The sequence below is a fragment of the Lygodium microphyllum genome, chromosome 24 (assembly GCF_053477565.2).
Source record: "Lygodium microphyllum isolate KBCC chromosome 24, Lygodium_microphyllum_v1.1.10, whole genome shotgun sequence".
NCBI classification, from domain to species: Eukaryota; Viridiplantae; Streptophyta; class Polypodiopsida; order Schizaeales; family Lygodiaceae; genus Lygodium; species Lygodium microphyllum.
This window is the reverse complement of record NC_141158.1, coordinates 117,058,685-117,073,014: the sequence shown is the minus strand read 5'-3', so window position 1 is coordinate 117,073,014 and position 14,330 is coordinate 117,058,685. Positions and strand designations below refer to the sequence as shown.

The following is a 14,330-nucleotide window of genomic DNA, read 5'->3' as shown; positions in this document are numbered from 1 at the left end:
TGCTCCCCTCCGGTATGTTCTTCCAATGATCCAGGACGTTGTGCCGAAAAACTTGTTGGCACAACTCTCTCATGCGAGCCATCACCCTCCTTCCCTCATCATTCATGATGATGGCTCTTGACCTACTATCAACCAGGTATCCATAACCCTTAGGAGTCTGCCTAAGATGGGTCCTCTCCCATCTCTGTCCATGCTCCTGGGCATATCCAGGAGACCCCTGTGCATCCGGTGTACCGACGGGGGTAACCCCTCTCGGAGTGGCACTCAAAGGGGTGCCACCAAAAGGGGTGCCACCCGCTGCTGATGGCTGCGCAAAAGCTGGAGTAACTGGAGTAGGCGTCCCCACAGGTGTGACAAATCTTGGAGGTGACGCAGCTCGAGCTGAACGACGAGACAGAGACACCACATCCGTGTCTCCACAGCAACACCCCCTGATCCCGATGCAGTCCCTCCCTCTGGCCCAAGTCGTGAGCGTCGAGATCGTCTACTTGAAGCTGAAGCATCTGATCGTGCTGAAGCAGATCTAGCAGAGCGCCTGACGAAGAACAAGACATCTCCTGGTCTCCCATCTCTCTGAATCTCGCGAGCTGGTCTGGAGACATGCGTGCCATCATGTCCTGAAACTCCTCATCGCTCATCCCTCGACTCATCCTGAAAATGTCACCTGCACAGATAAAAAATGGTGTTAGAATAATCAATTTAAACTATACAAAGCACATTAATATAAATTATTTTTGAAAAATCCCTCTTAAAATGTATATCTTATGTACCTTTATGGAAGATCTAAACAACAAATTGAGTAATACAATTCTCCAAGAATGAAGTATTCTATGGTCCCATGTTAATCTCCTGACACGACTCTACATACACTGGAAGGTCGATAGACATGTCACCACAAAAGAACGAGTCTGTCTCGTTCTCAAAAAATTCTTGGACTACTGTATTTCCATCATTGTTAGCCGATGCGGGCTCCAAGCTTGCGGTGGCCTCCACCCCTTGTAATATCGACCCCTCTATTTGCATATTTTCTTCATCTATGCCCGGAACATCGCTTTGATCATATACTCTCGCACTTCGAGGAGTTGAAGATATAACATACCACCATCGAGGTTGTCGGGGGTTTGGATAGAAGATTACCTGTTCACAAACACGTACAAAGCGAGTTCAAACCATTGTGACATAAACCATGTCGTATTACAATTAGCAAGCAAATGACTCTATGCACCTGTTCACAATGGGCCGGCAACACAAAGGTATCGCGCAAATCCGTCCATTTTTTTTCGGAATCTATTTCGAGAAATGCCCACGCTAATTACAATCCATTCTGTTCACAAACCTGACATATCTTATGCCAATCATGGGATTTTAGCCCCGACAATTGGTCATCTTTCCAATGATGTGGTCCCATAGCAAGCTACCCACATTCTTGAAAATATGCATGGGATCCAACAAGTGGTTGACCTGTAAGTGGGTCCAATATGGCAACTCGTAGAAAACTGAGAACCATCGCATTCCATTTGGATGTGATTCCGGGTATACCATTTTCAGCTCGTACCAGCTTGCAGCGTTCATACGTGTTGGAGGTCGTCCAAGAAAACCTCCCCTGAGTTCATGATCCTCCGGTAAGAAAGCGGCGTGTCCTTGATAAACCATCTTCTTCATGGTTCGTGACCTTCGAGAGTCTAACTGTGGCCCACACAATGGACATGCATGATAACCTGAGGTAACCAGACCTGTAAGGCAAGCCACGACCTATTGAATACTTGATTGAATGAAATAAAATATAGATATTATCAGTTAGAACGGAGGTCTGCTCACCTGAGCACTCTCCCAATCCCGGAAAGTCATGCATCGTCCACATGAGAATGGCTCGAATGTTGGCTGATCGCTGACCATCGCGCCTGCTCATATCTTGCACAGTGACCCCCTCCTTCCACAAAATCTTAAGCTCATCGACTAATGGACGAAGATACGCGTCCATATTTTTTACTTTGTAGCGGCCCGGGACGAGCAAGCTAAGGATGAGATGTTCTTTCTTCGTAGAAAGCCATGGAGGGATGTTGTAGTTGACAAGCACTATAGGCCACACACTGTAAGAAGTCGAGCGCAGACCGAATGGGTTCACACCATCCATGGCGAGACCGAGCCAAAGATTCCTTGGCTCTCGTGCAAAGTGGGAAGGTAGAGTCAATGTGGGTCCATGCGCGCGAATCCGCTGATATTCGTTGAACTCCATCCGTGGACCTATTTTGCATATGCTACGTTGTCAAGCTTGCCATGCCAGATGTGCGAAACATGTGGTTTATGCGGGGGATGAGCAAAAAGTGTCTGAGAACTTTTTGAGGGATGGTTTGCCCTTGCAAGTCCTGTCGATACCTGTGAGCACCACACTTTGGACATGTCTCCATAGTCTCGTATTCATCTCGAAATAGTATGCAGTCGTTGATACATGCATGGATGTTATTGTAGTCCATGCCAAGCTTCCGTAAAACATGTCGTGCATCATCACGAGACTCAGGTATGGTATTTGCAGGTGGTAATATATGATATTTCAATAACCTGAAAAAAATCATAAAACACCTTGAAAAAGCATAAATATTTGCAATAATACTGTAAAAAAAATAATTCAATGAAGCCTATGTGCAAGGTACCTGAATAACTCAGTCACACTCGTATCGCTCCAACCGTATTTTGCTTGCACACTTAAGAGTGCAAGCAATGTCTTCAACCGAGATACTCGGCACCCATCATATAATGGTATGGATGCTTCCTCTCTAAGCGGGTCAGATGTCTCAACATCCATGGGAATCAATGCATCGATCATTGCCTCCATCTCAGGCTCCAAGATTGTAGGTAGGTCGGGAAGGTTGTCTGTCTCCTCTGGCATTGATGGTATAGATGGGCCTTGCGAGTGGTGGATTGGCTCCTACAATCCATCCATCGCACGTCCACGAACTCTTCTAATTGGCCGCAAAGGGTGCACTCCCCCTTGGGTCGAGATATCACCCCCCTGGATAGAAAATTTGCCAACAAGACCCAATCTTATTGTGTATGGTTTTCAATTAGCTACTGTTGGTACAATGCACGATTAATATTAACTTCAAATTACCGTTTGCTGAAAATCCGGAATTGCCTGATCAATGATCTCAGATTGAAACTCGCCAAATCGTCGTACGTGTTTTATAGACAATCAGCGTTTTCGTCTAATTGCCAACTTGCATTGAGAGCAAGGACATGGGACACGCTGATTAAGATACGTCTCGCGGTCTTGAACAATAAGACCTTCTTCATTTTCCATCTTATCTACATTACAGCAAACGAGGCTTAAATGGATAGCTTTATGGAGATGTACTTCAAGTTGCAAGTTGACCATAAATCTTGCATTGTACATAGTAGTTGAGAGATTTTTTGATGTTATATCTTGGCCTTGTATCATGCTCAAGGATTTGTTTGTCCCGGTAGATAATTATTCATTATTGTAAAAAACTGCACTTGAGGGCTTTGAGTATAAGTAATCCATTTATGAGCATCATTGAGGATCTCTTAGTCTAATAATAAATCGGTCTCAACAAAAAGCATCTTAGAAATGTGGTTTTTTTGTCCTAGGAATTAATGCCATCTATGAAATTTATCAACTATAGTAATAAAATTTATTTCAATCAATTCTACTCATAGTCATAAGACCTAAGAGAAAATATCCTATACTCAATTTAAGGGATTCTTCTTCTATAACAATACTTTTGGGTTCATTTTGATGAAGTACCGTAATGACCATTAGCTACGGTATCATTTTCTTTTAGTCCTTCCGTTGACTAGTTGGCATGATTTCTAATTTGTTATGCCTATAAAGTTAATACAAAAACAATGAATTATGCATATCACAATTAGATCCCCTACTTGGACATTATGAAGGACATGACCAATTTTAAGCCATCTTAAAGAGTCACCAATGTACGTGGCCCATGGCAAAGCACATTGCATACCATTATCGATAAGTCTATTATCTTAAATTTCTTTCCCCTCCCTCTCCCTCTCTTTCTCTCCCTCTCTCTCCCTCTCCCTCTCTTTCTCTCTTTCTCTCTCATTTTCTCTCCTAAGCAAGCAAAAAAGAAAGTGATTCAAACATTAAACAAGCAAGAGGGAGAGTGAGAGAGAGAATGCACTCTCCCTCTCCCTCTCCCTCTCTTTCTCTTTCTCTCCCTCTCTTATTTCCTTCCCCTCCCTCTCCCTCTCCCTCTCTTTCTCTCCCTCTCTATCTCTCTTTCTCTCTCATTTCCTAAACAAGCAAAAAATAAAGTGATTTAAACATTAAACAAGCAAAAGGGAGAGGGAGAGAGACAATGCACTCTCCCTCTCTTTCTCTTTCTCTCCCTCTCTCATTTCCTTCCCCTCCCTCTCCCTCTCCCTCTCTTTCTCTCTCATTTCCTCTCCTAAACAAGCAAAAAAAAAGTGATTTAAACATTAAACAAGCAAAAGGGAGAGGGAGAGAGAGAATGCACTCTCCTTCCCTCTCCCTCTCTTTCTCTTTCTCTCCCTCTCTCTCCCTCTCCCTCTCTCTCATTTCCTCTCCTAAACAAGCAAAAGAAAGAGAGAGTGATTTAAACCTTAAACAAGCAAAAGAAAGAGAGAGGGAGACTCACCGATGAGATATGGCGAGCGTGGGGCGGCTCCTCTTTGCGATGAAGGCTCCTCCTCTCGTTCGCGAACAACGGCGGCGGCGGCAAGTCTTCTTCCTCTCCTTCTCTCACGATGGTCGCTCTCTCCCTCGCTCTCGCTCTCAAAACTCACAATGGAGCAAACGTGAAATGAAAACTGCGCTCGGTTTTGGCCACTTTTTTTCCTTGCGGCGCGTCGCTATTTGCGTCGCAAATGCAACGCATATAGTGACGCAAATAGCGACGCTATTAGCGACGCCAATAGCGACGCCGCTATCCGCCGTCGCTAATCGGCGTCGCTACTAGCTCAAATCCTTGTAGTGAAGAGTAGTGAGTTGTTCCAAGGTCTGTTGAGTCTTTGAGTTTGAGATAGCCATGTGCTTGATCGCTTCATCAAACTTGGATATCATTTGGCGGTGGTTGGTGACCATATCATTGTGGCATTCCATATGACGGAGCTCATGTTGGTGGCAGAGGGTGTGATTGAGAAGGGTATACGGGTCCGTTTTAGGCATTTCCTCCTATATGTCACCATGGTAATCTTTCCTGAGCTTGGTTTCTCATTCATGAGGTCCAGGAGTCTCTAATCTCCCTCTGGAGTTCCTCTTAGGCCTTGCTTTTGCCTTTCTGGCCAGCCATCCGGATGCAATCCACAGGACCTGTTGTCAGTAAAAGGGGCATAACTCTTTGTAGGAAACTCCGATTGATGAGTTTTTGAGCTCAAGTCAGAGGGGACAACGGCCTCTTCAAGATGAGCTATTAACCTTTATGACAGGAAATGATCAGAATTTTCTGTAAGGGGTTTATAGTGCTTGTCCTAGAGCGGGTCCACAGTGACCCTAGTCTCCTTCTTCTTCTTCTTCTCTTGCTCCTCTTCTCTCCCTCTTCTCTCTTCCCTCTTCTTCCCCTTAACCACAGAGGTGTTGAATTACATGAAAATTATCAAGCTGTAAGCTTGGGAAGACTATTTTCATAAACGCATCGAGGATTGTCGAAAGGCTGAGTATGGGTCTCTAGCTAAGTTCCATTATGCCCTTGCCTCTAACATAACTGTATTGACTTTATCAACCTCCGTGGTGTCCATTGTCACATTTGCAACTTGTTTGCTGTGCAATGTTGATCTTACAGCAGCCAAGGTCTTCACTGTGATTTCTACATTCAACATTCTTGCAGAACCTATCCAAACATTTCCCCAGGCCATCATTTCTGTATCTCAAGCTTTGGTCTCTGTTGATCGGCTTGACAACTACATGATCAGCAAAGAGTTGGAAGGATATGTGATAAGGGATTCTCTCAGTGAGCCCGGATATTCCATTATTGTGGAAGATGGCCAGTTTACTTGTGATGAGGAGGAGGCCAAACCAATCCTACGTGGTATCAATCTGAAGATTCCACAAGGACATCTAGTTGCTATTGTTGGAACTGTAGGGGCTGGAAAATCTTCACTACTATCTGCTTTGCTTGGTGAAATGCCTAAGCTTTCAGGCACAGTGAGTTTCTTTTTCTGCGTCCAGTATTTTAGGATGAGGTTGATGCATTAAAATAGACTTTTTCCGCTGGGTCCTACACTTTAGAATGAGAGGTTGTCACATGAAAGTAACCTGTGCCTTGCTATAAGTTTAGGATGAGGTTAATAGTAGACTACTGCTTAGCATTTCACAGTGAAAACCAGTTAAAACAGTTGCCTCAGAGGTGAAATATTTGATTATTGCACAGTGCACTCTCTCATTTTGTTTGCAAACAAATTGCGCCCAGTTGCATATTTATTTCATATTATGACTTTTGTGGCAGGTTCAAGTTCGTGGTAGAACTGCATATGTCCCACAGACAGCATGGATCCAGAGTGGTACTATTCAGGAAAATATATTGTTTGGTCTTCCAATGGATCGAAAACGGTATCACAGGACTATCAAAGTGTGTGCTCTGGAGCAAGATATGTCTCTTTTTGAATTCGGAGATCAAACAGATCAGATAGGTGAACGTGGTATCAACCTTAGTGGTGGACAGAAGCAGAGAGTCCAGTTGGCAAGGGCTGTGTATCAAGATTCTGATGTATACTTTTTGGATGATGTCTTTAGTGCTGTTGATGCTCACACAGGCTCTGCTATTTTCAAGGTCTTTTCTCATTGGATTTCTTGTCGATGTAGTTTCAAAAATGCAGCATTGGCCTCGTTAATGTCGTGAATTTGTGTACTGAAACTCATATGTATGCCCTTCAACAGGATTGCTTGCTTGGAGCTATGGAAAAGAAGACTAGAGTTCTTGTAACCCATCAAGTAGAGTTTCTACATAAAGCCGATCTTATTTTGGTAAGACCCTCCTTGGCAAGTCTCTTATGTGTAGGAAGAATTTTGCTTTTATATTTGGTTGCATGGTTTTGTGTTTCTCTAAGTCCAATATTGGACTGTAGTTGGTATTTTTGTTTGCTAATAAACAATAACAATGTGGCATTGTTATCGTAGAAACGAATTGGGTCCTAATCAAGATTCCTTCCTTCTTGTTGAAAGTAACAGAAATTGTGCAATTGTACTGTCATACATGCATATCTACTCTCCCTAATCTCGTGGGTTTCTGGAGTGTAACATTAACTTAGGGCTTATAATGCCTGAATTATCTATATCTGCCATTTTTTCCACCTTTACAAGTCTGATATTCCCTTGTTCAAGGTGCTATGCCTTCTGTGCTTATTGTGACAGTTTTCATGTTCTGGGGAACCTTGTTGTATTATTCGATTTGTTTGTTCGTTGTATGTTCTTGATTGTGTGTCTTTACCTGCAGGAGAGGGCACGTTATTGCTTCTTACGTAGCTGTCATCTATCATGTTAATTTGTGGAGGATCTTTGCTCTTTAGTAAGTCTTTTGCACCAACACGGTGACTTGTGTTACATTTTTCATGGCCTGAGACTGTTAAGTTGGTGGCTTTGAGGTTTCAAAAGTCTGTATGCTTGAAGCTTAGAGCTCTGCTTTAGCTATAACTTCGATTGGATTCCACGAAATTTAAAGCATCAATAAAGAGCATGCGTGTGTGATCCACATGCCTGCTTGGTTTTCTTTTGCTGCAAACAGTAGGGCACAATTCTGCATGCAGGAATTACTGCAGGTAACCTATATAGGAATGTGCATATCCTAACTTAAAGGCAAACTGAGCCACACTGTAAATCCTAGGTCTCTATAATTCTGGTAGGTGTTTTTGTTGCTTCGAGAAGATTTTCTTTCACGTTTGTTATCACTTATTCATGGATATCTTAGCAACAAAACTCTTTGCTTGGATGCCTCTCATTATGAGGAGGTGGCTTGGTTCTGATCTAGTCACTTGCTATGCAATGAAAACAGATTTCTAATGTGTTTTCTGACTTGCAGGTGGTACAAGATGGGGTCATACAGCAAGCTGGAACTTACATAGATCTTTTAAGAGCAGGTGCTGAGTTTGGAGCGCTAGTGGCAGCTCATAAAAAAGCCATAAGTTCTGTGGGATATGAAGCCAATGCAGAAACTTTGGAGGTGGATGAGTTTGCTGTGGGCACACCTCCCACTCAGTTTAGTGAAACTTATGATGAAAGTGCAAAACTTTTAAGACGTGCAAGCTCAGACATTCTAATAATAGCTCGTGCCATTTTAATGGCCTTCTTCAGCTTGAAAACCACTCAGACATTCTACTCAGACATGTTAAAGAGCATCTTTCGAGCCCCTATGAGTTTTTTTGACACTACACCGACTGGCCGCATATTGACACGGGTAAGCTTTACTGAATCACTCTGTGCTTTGGACTGCTGACAATTTAATGAGTTCTCAATCACAAGCTGTTGGGTGTTGAGGTTCTTGTACTGCGATGTTCTGAAACTTAAATGGCTTTAATTTGGATCGTTACAGTGCATGAATAAGTCAACTTTTACATTTTCCTATCTTTTTGCAAGCATCTACTGATCAGGCTACAGTGGATATCCTGCTGCCATTGTCTTTTGTACTGGCATTAATGCTGTTTGCTGCTACAGTTGGGGTTGTGGTTGTCACATGTGTAGTCACATGGCCTGTGATTTTTGTGGTAATACCTCTTGGATGGGTGTATCTTCAGTATCAGGTTAATATTCTTCATCTTCTCATTTTTTGGATAGCTTTTTTGAGTTCTGTTTTGGCTGAGGAATGTGGGAGAGCTGACTATAGATTACAAATGGACTTTGGCAGACTTTTTACATTAACTCATCAAGGGAGATCACTCGTCTAGATTCAGTCACCAAGGCACCAGTGATCCATCATTTTACTGAGACTATTGCTATGTTTCATATGCAAGTCCATGAACTTGAGATGGAAGATTGTTTAAATTACCCATAATGTATCCACTTGTAGGTCAAATCAACGACCCAAACCTTGCCATGTAAACCAAAAAAGAGAATTTGAGCAAGATGCATAGTGTTAGAACAAAAGACATGACCCTAATTGACAAAGGCCCACAATACATGCTACAACAATGCACACTTTAATCAATAAGGCATGGCTTGAACCCTATCTTTGATAACTTTGGAGAGAATTATAATAACTCCCAACCATATATAGTATTAATATGGCTTTATGTATTGCACATTTATAGAAATCTATTTTTTAAAAGTTATATTTGCGAAGTGATGCAACCATTTCATTATAGTAACATCGTTTGCAACAATAGTAAGCAATAAATATTTGTGTTGCAAGTACTTGTTGATTGTGAGGAAGAGGAGAGGAGAAAGCAACTCCACACACAATTAGGAACAAGCAACTGTTAGCAAAAAAAAGTAGATTGGTGAGCTAATACTTTGACTTGGAGTAGATATGATTCAAGGTGTACTCTAGTGAAAGATGTGAGTTTGTGGACTTGAGATGGACAATTTTTTAAATTACCCAGAATGTATCCACCCGTAGGTCAAGTCGGACCCAGACCCTGCCATGTAAACTAAAAGAGAGAGTTTGTGCAAGAGACGTAAGAGTTTGAACAAAAGATATGCCCATGATTAACATATGCCCACAATACATGCTACAATTGTTGGCATTACTCGAGTTAGTACCTCCTCAAAAGAGGATGTTGTCTTCACCACTAGAAGTTCTTAGAGGTACCAAATATTATAGCATGTTCTCATCTATAAAGTTAATTTATTAGAGTTGGGTATGAATGTGCTACTTAGAACCATGCAATGTATAAACATGCTATAATTTTTAGAAGTGCACCAAGTAATTAGGCAAAGTTTATGTGGCATTTGTTAAAACCCTTCTATTTATTATAAGAGGAGATTACTTGAGTTAAAAGACTTTAGAATAGTCTAATTATTACTTGCAAGGGCTCCTTGTGGTCGTGGATGTGTCACTACTTGATGATTGATGTAAAGAGATATGAGCAATGACAAGTCTCTCGAAAAGGCTGGTCAGTCCACAATCAACAATCATCATTTAGTTCTAATGGAATATATATGTACCAAGAGCTACGCCACACCCAAGTCTATTGACTCGAGTGTATAGAAACCCGGAGTAAAGTACAGAAGCACACGATTGCAGACTTAACACTCGAGTGTATAGTCTGCGGACTGTAAGAGAGAGATTCAATCCAGCCATTTAGAAGAGAGTGCTGAGAGAACGGAGACTTGAAGGGCAAGAATGTAAGACATTCCAATGAATGACCGCCATCTCTTTCGAACTCTAGCCAGTGCTCCATCAACTCCAAAAGTTCTAACATCAAAGTTCCACACAATATTAAACTTAACCACCCAGACTCATACAATTTAACCCAAGCATGTCTTGGCTCTAACGCTGCAATCCATGGACTCCCACCTACAGCAAGTCTTGTAAAAAGATCAGAAGGAATGGAGGAATTCGATAAGCCGCGTCTCGAATTCCTGCACCTTGGGGGAAGGTCCCGGGGTGCACAGGTGGAAGCAATGCCCAACCTCCTGCGAGACGAAGAGCTGACATCCTTTCCGTCCTGTTTGAGGGCCTGGTAGTAATCCAATGCGCCTGGTCGGAGCATATCGATGCCGGCTACCATAACCAGTGCAGGAGGGAGGTCAATATCAGAGAGCTTCGGGGTGGCGTCCGCATGCAAGGGGTTCTTCAAGGGATGGCTCCAAGGCGCGCCGGGGGGCATGCAGGCCTTGTGGTAGAACACCATCCGGGACAAGGACTGCAGGCATGGCGAGCTCGTGCAGGTGTCCTCGTCGGGGCGGGGGTCCCCTTGCAGGAAGCTCGGGTGGATGAAGACCAGGCCTCGGATACGCAGGGGCCGCACGTCCCATGCGGACGCTCTCGCCGCTGTGAAATGCACCATGGTTCCTCCGGAGCTCTCGCCGGCCAGGAAGCACCTGGAGAAGTCGGCATGGCGAGCCAGCCAGCGCAGGCCCAGGGCTTCCCCTGCAGCATTAAATTGGCCGCTTTCTGAATATCCCGAATATTCGGTCTCGGTCGCCATGATTAGGGTTTCCACATGAGGTGAATAGGAGCCGTCTTCTGCAGCTGCTTCGACTTCGAAACCTGGCTTTTGCGTAGCAGCTCGTGTTCCATTCATTTCGCCTTTCAGCTGCAGATACCCTTTCCCGTTTTGATGATGATGGTCATCAGCTCGGCGGCCATCGTCGCTGATCTCCGTGCCAATGCAGACATGTGCAGGCCGCCGCAGCTCCCCTTGCTGCTGACGAGCACGGCTATGGAGCCACCTCACCGCAGCGAACGCGTCGTCGTAAGCGGCGGGCAGCGGGTGCTCGGGCGCGAGTCGGAAATGGAGAGAGATCCAGATGCAGCCGGAGCGGGCGGCCATCTTCTCGCAGAAGTCGTGGAAGAGGGGAGCCGAAGGGCTGCCGATGCAGAAACCGCCACCATGGAAGTGGAGCACGACAGGGACCAGCTCCTGCTGCTGCTGCTTCTCCTTCTCGGTGAAGGTGGAGGTAGTGGGTAAAGGAGGCATGAAGATGCGCGCCCAGACGCCATTGAGGGCGTCAATGCGGACGTCTGCAGTGGCCACGGCGCCATCGCGGGAGCTGCACGGGACGGAGGCCACGTTGAGGCGCTCGTAGGAGCCGTCGCTGTAGAGAGTAATGAAACCGGGAAGGCCGTCTATGACAGTCCTGCTCATCGTTGAGGCTATCCAATTCCCAGTAGGACGTATGCAATGGCCGGCAGTGGGCAGGTACCTTCTTATCAGCTTGCGGGACTGCTGTAGAACAGTAAAGGTCGGCTTGCGGGGAGCCGGGCGGCGGGATTGCCCGTAGAAGGTCGCTTTACTCTTGAACAGGAAATGACATCCCATCATCCGATCGGGACGGGCCACGAAAAGGTACGTAAACTCTCCTTTCCGCTTACACCCGCAGGCTGCCATTCACCCTGTTTGAGTAGATTAGGCGCTCCGCGCCTAGACTCAGCCCGGCACTTCGCGTCAGGGCCGACGCTATGCGTCAGCTTTTTTTTGGCGTTTCGCGTTGCGATGTGAAGCATAAATGTTTTAATTTGTTCACACATTCTTTCACTTAGTAATGACTCAAGTAGTCTTGCAAATTTTAAATTTCATTATAAAATCTAATAATTCAATACAATAACATTGATTATCTCAACTATAATAATTGGAAAATATAACTAAAGTAAAAGTGATTTTTAAATATCACTGAAAGAATTTCAACTATAACAACAAGTAAATGGAAAAGAAAGTATAAAATGTTTTTAAAAAGATAGTTGTACTGTAGAAAATCAACTATCGAAAAGAAAGCTTTCTCTTCTTAGATGAATTATCAACCGTGGATCTAGCACGGGGAACATGTGTGGGCGAAGCTGTGATACGCCCCGCCCCAGATTGTGCTGCAACATCTAAAAATGAAAAAAAAAACTTTAGAAATAAGGATATTAAATTTATAAAGCAAAATATTAATTAATGAAAATGGTAAGTATTACCTGGGGATGTGATATGATTGGCTCTAACATTAGTAGAGCAGTCGACGGAATTTGGATGAAACTGATGCAAAGTTACAAAACATGATAAATCTTTAAACTCCCATTTACTCTAGTCATTCGGTACGTGTCTAGTATGGGACCGAGATATGAAGTACTCAACATCTGTTTGTTTAACATGGTAGCATTGGATCCATCCAAACTATAAAATTTCTACATATAAAGGAGTGTTTCCATTAGTAAATCCATCATTGGGTAATCTTTCGATTACCCTAGCCAAAGTTCTATGGATAATAGTATCCGTAGCAATAGTTCGCAATGCTTCTTGAAGTCTCATTTGATAAGGAGAGGCACGATAATATTCAAATACAGTTCGAGCCATCTATCAATAAAAATTAGAAAATATAAAAATTAGTAATATTGATCAAATTTTTAAAAAAGGGAAAAAATGACTTTACAATATTGAAATTAGAAGACCAATTTAGAAGAGAAAAAGAGTTTGTAATGCATATTGTACAAAATAACTTTATACATGATAATTTCTCAAAACTTACTTTTGTATAAATGTAAAAAAAATTTCATAGAAAATAAGTCAAACATGGTTCTATTCAAGGAATATAATATTTCAAAAGAGCATGAGAGATTAAAACATTTAAAAATTTGAACTTATTTTTCTTTGAAATTTTCTTTGAAAACCTTAATACTTAAAAAGAACAGGAGACAGTAAAATAGTTCATTTCTTAAAAATATATAATTAAAAAAGAATAAATAAACTTTGATGATATTGCACAAAAAATTTTATGCAAATATAATATGATAGAAAGATCAAATAACTTTTTATGGTATAAATAATTTAAACACAATGTTCTCATATAGTAAAACAAACATATGTCTAACTTCACATAAAATCATGAATATCTATCCATACATGAGAGATATGATTAAAACATTAAAGTATTAAATCAGAGAAAATAAGTCAAACTTGCTTTTCATCGACGAAGAACTCACTACTGAAAAAGAGCATAAGAAAGTACAACACTATATTTTATAGATATGTGAACAAAGAAGAAAAAAAGGCTTTGATTGTATTGAAATAAAAACATTATGCAAATATAATATGAGAGAACAAACATTACACTTTTGAAAAAATAGAGGTTACAATACTTTCTGTAAAACTTCATTATATACAATATTGATGGTACCATTTACCATGTCCTCTTTCTCATTAATCAAGACTTTCAATCTGTCCGGAGACTTTACTTTGGAGAAAGCAACATGGAGTTGACCATGAGTAAAGACTGGGGTTTTTAGATATATTCCCAAACATGATAACGTTTGGCCTTGAGATTTGTTGATTGTCATTGCAAACGCCAAATGGACTGGGAATTGCAAGTGTTTCATTGAGAAAGGAAGTTCCAGTGTAGTTGGGATGAAAGTTATCCTCAGGATAAAAACTCTGTCACCAATATTGGTCCCCATAATTATCTCTGCATCAATGACCTTGTTATTGAAAGCCTTGCATACCAGCCTAGTACCATTGCATAAACCTTTAGAAGGATTCAAGTTCCTGAGCAATATTATTGGAGCATTTACTTTGAGCAGCAAGATATGAGGAGGAATACCTCCACCGAGGTCAAGGGAATTTAGATATTCCACAGAATAGAGGAATGAGTTCTTCTTGCTTCTATCCACAGAATCAGCATTGTAGTATTATTTAACCTCTCCCGGCATCAGCTGCAATGCATGATTGTTTATCATTTCCACATCATTGTTTCGAGGTGC

The 14,330-nt window shown here is 42.3% G+C and overlaps 2 pseudogenes; one reads left to right on the top strand and one right to left on the bottom strand.

Annotated features, from left to right (window-relative positions):
• Window positions 1-5,298: 5,298 nt before the first annotated feature.
• On the top strand, window positions 5,299-8,984 carry LOC148015551 (ABC transporter C family member 14-like; annotated as a pseudogene).
• A 1,346-nt stretch (window positions 8,985-10,330) lies between these two features.
• On the bottom strand, window positions 10,331-11,799 carry LOC148015550 (putative carboxylesterase 17; annotated as a pseudogene).
• Window positions 11,800-14,330: the final 2,531 nt, after the last annotated feature.